The sequence below is a fragment of the Oncorhynchus mykiss genome, chromosome 3 (assembly GCF_057628025.1).
Source record: "Oncorhynchus mykiss isolate SJ-2025 chromosome 3, ASM5762802v1, whole genome shotgun sequence".
Lineage (NCBI taxonomy): Eukaryota > Metazoa > Chordata > Actinopteri > Salmoniformes > Salmonidae > Oncorhynchus > Oncorhynchus mykiss.
Window position 1 is genome coordinate 75,304,989 of NC_143024.1, and position 8,548 is coordinate 75,313,536.

The following is an 8,548-nucleotide window of genomic DNA, read 5'->3' on the forward strand; positions in this document are numbered from 1 at the left end:
GTAATGGAATTATGCTGAGATACAGATTATTTTTTTACAGTATATTATATCAAAACTTTTAAAAAAATCAAAGTTTAACAAACCCTAGAAGTCGATGTATAATGACTACTTTTAACAATTCCCATGTCTGATGAACCTAATCATGGTCTAACTTGCTTTATGTCCCCTGTCCTCCTCCTTCTCAGTAGCCTACTGTATGGAATCCTGGGTATGCTGATCGGAATCCTCCTCATGAAATGTGTGTTTCAGACACAGCAGGTAACAGAAAAGAACATAAACATCAATAAAAGAAAAGGACTCAAAAAATCCCCCTAGAAGCAATAGAGAGAGACAGGTGAAGAAAGAAAGCGTCAGAGGCTGAACAGAGACTTTGTGTTTTAGAAAGAGAATTCATTGTTTTTTATTAGGATCCCCAACAGATACTCTTACTGGGGTCTGACACATAACGGAAAAAAACATTACAGACAAAATACTTGAGAGACATTTAAAAACATTAACATGTAGTGTGAGCGTGTGTGTGCATCTATCAGTATTTTAAAACCAGGTTTGCTGTTCACTTGCACTATATAAGAGGGAAGGGAGTTCCATGTAATCATGGTTCTGTATAATACTGTATGTTTCCTTGAATTTGTTCTGGACCTGGGGACTGTGAACATACCCCTGGTGGTATGTAGTGGTAAGTGTGTGTGTCGGTGCTGTGTGTAAGTTAACACTCATTGGCATGAATAGTATTGATATTAGCCCTCTGATTACAGTGAAGAGCAAGATGTGCCGCTCTGTTCTGGGCCAGCTGCAGCTTAACTAGGTCCTTCTTTGCAGCATTTGACCATATGACTGGATAAGATGAAACTAGATTCTGCAGGACTTGGTTTGTGGAGTGTGGTGTCAAAAAAGCAGAGCATCTCTTTATCACAGACAGACCTCTCCCCATCTTAACAACCATTGAATCAATATGTTTTGACCATGACAGTTTACAATCCAAGGTAACACCAAAATAAAATAAAATAAAATAAAATGTATTTATATAGCCCTTCGTACATCAGCTGATATCTCAAAGTGCTGTACAGAAACCCAGCCTAAAACCCCAAACAGCAAGCAATGCAGGTGTAGAAGCACGGTGGCTAGGAAAAACTCCCTAGAAAGGCCAAAACCTAGGAAGAAACCTAGAGAGGAACCAGGCTATGTGGGGTGGCCAGTCCTCTTCTGGCTGTGCCGGGTGGAGATTATAACAGAACATGGCCAAGATGTTCAAATGTTCATAAATGACCAGCATGGTCAAATAATAATAAGGCAGAACAGTTTAAACTGGAGCAGCAGCACGGCCAGGTGGACTGGGGACAGCAAGGAGTCATCATGTCAGGTAGTCCTGGGGCATGGTCCTAGGGCTCAGGTCCTCCGAGAGAGAGAAAGAAAGAGAGAAGGAGAGAATTAGAGAACGCACACTTAGATTCACACAGGACACCGAATAGGACAGGAGAAGTACTCCAGATATAACAAACTGACCCTAGCCCCCCGACACATAAACTACTGCAGCATAAATACTGGAGGCTGAGACAGGATGGGTCAGGAGACACTGTGGCCCCATCCGAGGACACCTCCGGACAGGGCCAAACAGGAAGGATATAACCCCACCCACTTTTCCAAAGCACAGCCCCCACACCACTAGAGGGATATCTTCAACCACCAACTTACCATCCTGAGACAAGGCCGAGTATAGCCCACAAAGACCTCCGCCACGGCACAACCCAAGGGGGGGGGGGGGCGCCAAGCCCAGACAGGATGACCACATCAGTGAATCAACCCACTCAGGTGACGCACCCCCTCCAGGGACGGCATGAGAGAGCCCCAGTAAGCCAGTGACTCAGCCCCTGTAATTGGGTTAGAGGCAGAGAATCCCAGTGGAAAGATCAAGTCATTTAGTCTCCTCAACTTGTTCAACAGCCACACCATTCATTATCAGAGAGAGCGTGTTTGTGTGACTCAGAGACATGAAGAAAAGAGGGTTGTTGTAAGCAGGACAGGTGTGTTGGTTAATTGGCTGTTCCCCTGCGATGCACTCATTAGGGGGATCAGTGACCGTGTCTGGTGTCACTATACACAGGGACTCAGTCCCCAGGGACTGCATACACACATTTTCTAATACACACAAACCTACAACAGACTGGGCACAAACACACTATCCTACCTATACACTCAGTGCTACCTAACCTTTGGACTGAGGTGGCAGTAGTACTACTGTACATGAGAAGAGCAGTGTGTTTGTCAGGTTTTTCACCTACATTTGTGATAACTCAATGCCTTCAGCACTCTGTCCCTCCCAGAGACATACAGACTGTCTGGCTATATGGTCCCCAATCTATCCCCATTGGACTCCCCGTCTCTATGTGCCTTTGTCTGTTAATTAAAGTGATACCAAGGAGCTTCAGATGAGCAAGGCAGAGCTACACAAACAGCTACAGAGGAGATAGGTCTGTTTTACCTCTGGGAATAAAAATAGTGGGAAAAAAGTTTTGTTTGTTTGTAGCTGGTTGTCAAGCTGGTTGTGAAGGCTTACAGAAAACGTTTGACCTCTGTCATTGCCAACAAAGGGTATATAACAAAGTATTGAGATAAACTTTTGTTATTGACCAAATACTTATTTTTCACCATAATTTGCAAATAAATTCATAAAAAATCCTACAATGTGATTTTCTGGAATTTTTTTTCTCATTTTGTCTGTCATAGTTGAAGTGTACCTATGATACAAATTACAGGCCTCTCTCTTTTAAGTGGGAGAACTTGCACAATTGGTGGCTGACTAAATACTTTTTTTGCCCCACTGTATACATTACCTACCACTCATTAAAAGTTTTTTCTTTATTTCTACTATATTCTTCATTGTAGAGTAGTACAATGTAGCCGTATATATTCCACCCCAAGCAGACACATCGATGGCCCTGAACAAACTTTATTTGACTCTTTGCAAACTGGAAACCACATATCCTGAGGCTGCATTCATTGTAGCTGGGGATTTTAACAAGGCTAATCTGAAAACAAGACTCCCTAAATTGTATCAGCATATCGATTGCGCAACCAGGGCTGGTAAAACCTTGGATCATTGCTATTCTAACTTCCACGAAGCATATAAGGCCCTCCCCCGCCCTCCTTTCGGAAAAGCTGACCACGACTCAATTTTGTTGCTCCCTGCCTACAGACAGAAACTAAAACAAGAAGCTCCCGCGCTCAGGTCTGTTCAACGCTGGTCCGACCAATTTGATTCCATGCTTCAAGACTGCTTCAGTCACGTGGACTGGGATATGCTCCGCACTGCGTCCAATGCGCTGATTCGGGGAGCGAGTTCATTAGAAAGTGCATTGAGATGTCATTCCCATAGCAACGATTAAAACATTCCCAAACCAGAAACCGTGGATTGATGGCAGCATTCGTGTGAAACTGAAAGCACAAACCACTGCTTTTAACCAGGGAAAGCTGACCGGAAACATGACCGAATACAAACAGTGTAGCTGTTCCCTCTGCAAGGCAATCAAACAAGCTAAGTGTCAGTATAGAGACTAAGTAGAGTCACAATTCAACGGCTCAGAGACAAGAGGTATGTGGCAGGGTCTACAGTCAATCACGGATTACAAAAAGAAAACCAGCCCAGTCACGGACCAGGATGTCTTGCTCCCAGGCAGACTAAATAACTTTTTTGCCCCCCTTTGAGGACAATACAGTGCCACTGACGTGGCCTGCAACCAAAACCTGCAGACTCTCCTTCACTGCAGCTGACGTGAGTAAAACTTTTAAAAGTGTTAACCCTCGCAAGGCTGCAGGCACAGACGGCATCTCCAGCTGCGTCGTCAGAGCATGCGCAGACCAGCTGGCTGGTGTGTTTACGGACATATTCAATCAATCCTTATCCCAGTCTGCTGTTCCCACATGCTTCAAGAGGGCCACCATTGTCCCTTTTCCCAAGAAAGCTAAGGTAACTGAGCTAAACGACTACCGCCCCGTAGCACTCACTTCCGTCATCATGAAGTGCTTTGAGAGACTAGTCAAGGACCATATCACCTCCACCCTACCTGACACCCTAGACCCACTCAAATTTGCTTACCGCCCAAATAGGTCCACAGACGATGCAATCTCAACCACACTGCACACTGCCCTAACCCATCTGGACAAGAGGAATACCTATGTGAGAATGCTGTTCATCGACTACAGCTCAGCATTTAACACCATAGTACCCTCCAAACTCGTCATCAAGCTCGAGACCCTGGGTCTCGACCCAGCCCTGTGCAACTGGGTACTGGACTTCCTGACGGGCCGCCCCCAGGTGGTAAGGGTAGGTAACAACATCTCCACCCCGCTGATCCTCAACACTGGGGCCCCACAAGGGTGCGTTCTGAGCCCTCTCCTGTACTCCCTGTTCACCCACGACTGTGTTGCCATGCACGCCTCCAACTCAATCATCAAGTTTGCGGACAACACTACAGTGGTAGGCTTGATTACCAACAACGACGAGACGGCCTACAGGGAGGAGGTGAGGGCCCTCGGAGTGTGGTGTCAGGAAAATAACCTCACAATCAACGTCAACAAAACAAAGGAGATGATTGTGGACTTCGGGAAACAGCAGAGGAAGCACCCCCCTATCCACATTGATGGGACAGTAGTGGAGAGGGTAGTACGTTTTAAGTTCCTCGGCGTACACATCACTGACAGACTGAATTGGTCCACCCACACAGACAGCGTCGTGAAGAAGGCGCAGCAGCGCCTCTTCAACCTCAGGAGGCTGAAGAAATTCGGCTTGTCACCAAAAGTACTCACAAACTTCTATAGATGCACAATCGAGAGCATCCTGTTGGGCTGTATCACCGCCTGGTACGGCAACTGCTCCGCCCACAACCGTAAGGGTCTCCAGAGGGTAGTGCGGTCTGCACAACGCATCACCGGGGGCAAACTACCTGCCCTCCAGGACACCTACACCACCCGATGTCACAGGAAGGCCAAAAAGATCATCAAGGACAACAACCACCCGAGCCACTGCCTGTTCACCCCGTTATCATCCAGAAGGCAAGGTCAGTACAGGTGCATCAAATCAGGGACCCAGAAAAACAGCTTATATCTCAAGGCCATCAGACTGTTAAACAGCCACCACTAACATTGAGTGGCTGCTGTCAACACACTGACTCAACTCCATCCACTGTAATAATGGGAATTGATGGAAATTGATGTAAAATATATCACTAGCCACTTTAAACAATGCTAATTAATATAATGTTTACATACCCTACATTCATCTCATATATATATATATAATGTACTCGATACCATCTACTGCATCTTGCCTTTTCCGTTCTGTACCATCACTCATTCATATATCTTTATGTACATATTCTTTATCCCTTTACACTTGTGTGTATAAGGTAGTAGTTTTGGAATTGTTAGGTTAGATTACTCGTTGGTTATTACTGCATTGTCGGAACTAGAAGCACAAGCATTTCGCTACACTCACATTAACATCTACATGTGTATGTTACAAATACATTTGATTTGATTTAGTAGTGAAGACATCAAAACTATGAAATAACACATATGGAATAATGCAGTAATCATGTAGTAAGTGTTAAAAAAATCAAAATATATTATATATTTGACATTCTTCAAAGTAGCCACCCTTTGCCTTGATGACAGCTTTGCACACTCTTGGCATTCTCTCAACTAGCTTCACCTGGAATGCTTTTCCAAATGTCTTGAAGGAGTTCCCACATATGCTGAGCACTTGTTGGCTGCTATTCCTTCACTCTGCTGTCCAACTCATCTCAAACCATCTCAATTGGGTTGAGGTCGGGTGATTGTGGAGGCCAAGTCATCTGATGCAGCACTCCATCACTCTCCCTCTTAGTCAAATAGCCCTAAGACAGCCTCGAGGAGTGTTGGGACATTGTGGGGATGGCGTATTGTGGGGATGGGATGGTGTATAACTGCAGAATGCTGTGGTTGCCATGCTGGTTAAGTGTGCCTTGATTTCTTAAAAAATCACCAACAGTGTCACCAACAATGCACTCCCACACCATCAAACCTCCTCCTCCATGCTTCATGGTGGGATCACCACATTTCGGAGATCACCCGATCACCTACTCTGCGTCTCAAAAAAACATGGCGGTTGGAACCAAAAATCTCAAATTTGGACTCTTTAGACCAAAAGCAGATTTCCACCTGTCTAATGTCCATTGCTCGTATTTCTTGGCCCAAGCAAGTCTCTTCTTATTGGTGTCCATTAGTAGTGGTTTCTTTGCAGCAATTCGACCATGAAGGCCTGATTCACGCAGTCTCCTCTGAAAAACTGATGTTGAGATGTGTCTGTTACTTGAACTCTGTGAAGCATTTATTTGGGCTGCAAATTCTGAGGCTGGTTACTCTAATGAACTTATCCTCTGCAGCAGAGGTAACTCTGGGTCTTCCTTTCCTGTGGCGGTCCTCATGAGAGCCGGTTTATTCATAGCGCTTGATGGTTTTTGCGACTCCACTTGGAAGACACTTTCAAAGTTCTTGAAATGTTCTGCATTGACTGACTTTCATGTCTTAAAGTAATGATGGACTGTCTTTTCTCTTTGCTTATTTGAGCTGTTCTTGACATAATATGGACTTGGTCTTTTACCAAATAGCCCTATCTTATGTATACTACCCCTACCTTGTCACAACACAACTGATTGGTTCAAATGCATTAAGAAGGAAAGAAATTCCACAAATTTTAACAAGACACACCTGTTAATTGAAATGCATTCCAGGTGACTACCTCGGGAAGCTGGTTGAGAAAATGCCAAGAGTGTGCAAAGCTATCATCAAGGCAAAGGGTGGCTACTTTGAACAATCTCAAATATAAAATATATTTTGATTTGTTGAACACTTTTTTGGTTACTACATGATTCCATTTGTGTTATTTTGTTGTTGTTGATGTGTTCACTACAATGTAGAAAATAATAATATAATTTTAAAAATCCTTGAATGGTACTGTAAATGTTCCTATTGTATCAGGTATTTTTATATTACAGGTGCCTAATTTGCATAATACACCAGGTGTAATTGCATATGTGAATACGTTAACATAAAGGGGTGTAACAGGGCTGTAATCACCTGCTCTATCTACCCTACCTGTACTCGCCTGCTCTATCTACCCTACCTGTACTCACCTGCTCTATCTACCCTACCTGTACTCGCCTGCTCTATCTACCCTACCTGTACTCGCCTGCTCTATCTACCCTACCTGTACTCGCCTGCTCTATCTACCCTACCTGTACTCGCCTGCTCTATCTACCCTACCTGCTCTATCTACCCTACCTGCTCTATCTACCCTACCTGTACTCACCTGCTCTATCTACCCTACCTGTACTCACCTGCTCTATCTACCCTACCTGCTCTATCTACCCTACCTGTACTCACCTGCTCTATCTACCCTACCTGTACTCACCTGCTCTATCTACCCTACCTGTACTCACCTGCTCTATCTACCCTACCTGTACTCACCTGCTCTATCTACCCTACCTGTACTCACCTGCTCTATCTACCCTACCTGTACTCACCTGCTCTATCTACCCTACCTGCTCTATCTACCCTACCTGTACTCGCCTGCTCTATCTACCCTACCTGTACTCGCCTGCTCTATCTACCCTACCTGCTCTATCTACCCTACCTGCTCTATCTACCCTACCTGCTCTATCTACCCTACCTGCTCTATCTACCCTACCTGCTCTATCTACCCTACCTGTACTCACCTGCTCTATTTACCCTACCTGCACTCACCTGCTCTATCTACCCTACCTGTACTCGCCTGCTCTATCTACCCTACCTGTACTCGCCTGCTCTATCTACCCTACCTGTACTCGCCTGCTCTATCTACCCTACCTGCTCTATCTACCCTACCTGCTCTATCTACCCTACCTGTACTCACCTGTTCTATTTACCCTACCTGCACTCACCTGCTCTATCTACCCTGCCTGCTCTATATACCTTACCTGTTCTATCTACCTTACCTGTACTCACCTGCTCTATTTACCCTACCTGTACTCACCTGTTCTATTTACCCTACCTGTTCTATCTACCCTACCTGCTCTATCTACCTTACCTGTACTCACCTGCTCTATTTACCCTACCTGTACTCACCTGTTCTATTTACCCTACCTGCTCTATCTACCCTACCTGCTCTATCTACCTTACCTGTACTCACCTGCTCTATTTACCCTACCTGTACTCACCTGTTCTATTTACCCTACCTGTTCTATCTACCCTACCTGCTCTATCTACCTTACCTGTACTCACCTGCTCTATTTACCCTACCTGTACTCACCTGTTCTATCTACCCTACCTGTTCTATCTACCCTACCTGTTCTATCTACCTTACCTGTACTCACCTGCTCTATCTACCCTACCTGCTCTATCTACCCTACCTGTTCTATCTACCCTACCTGTTCTATCTACCCTACCTGTTCTATCTACCCTACCTGTTCTATCTACCTTACCTGTACTCACCTGCTCTATCTACCCTACCTGTACTCACCTGCTCTATCTACCC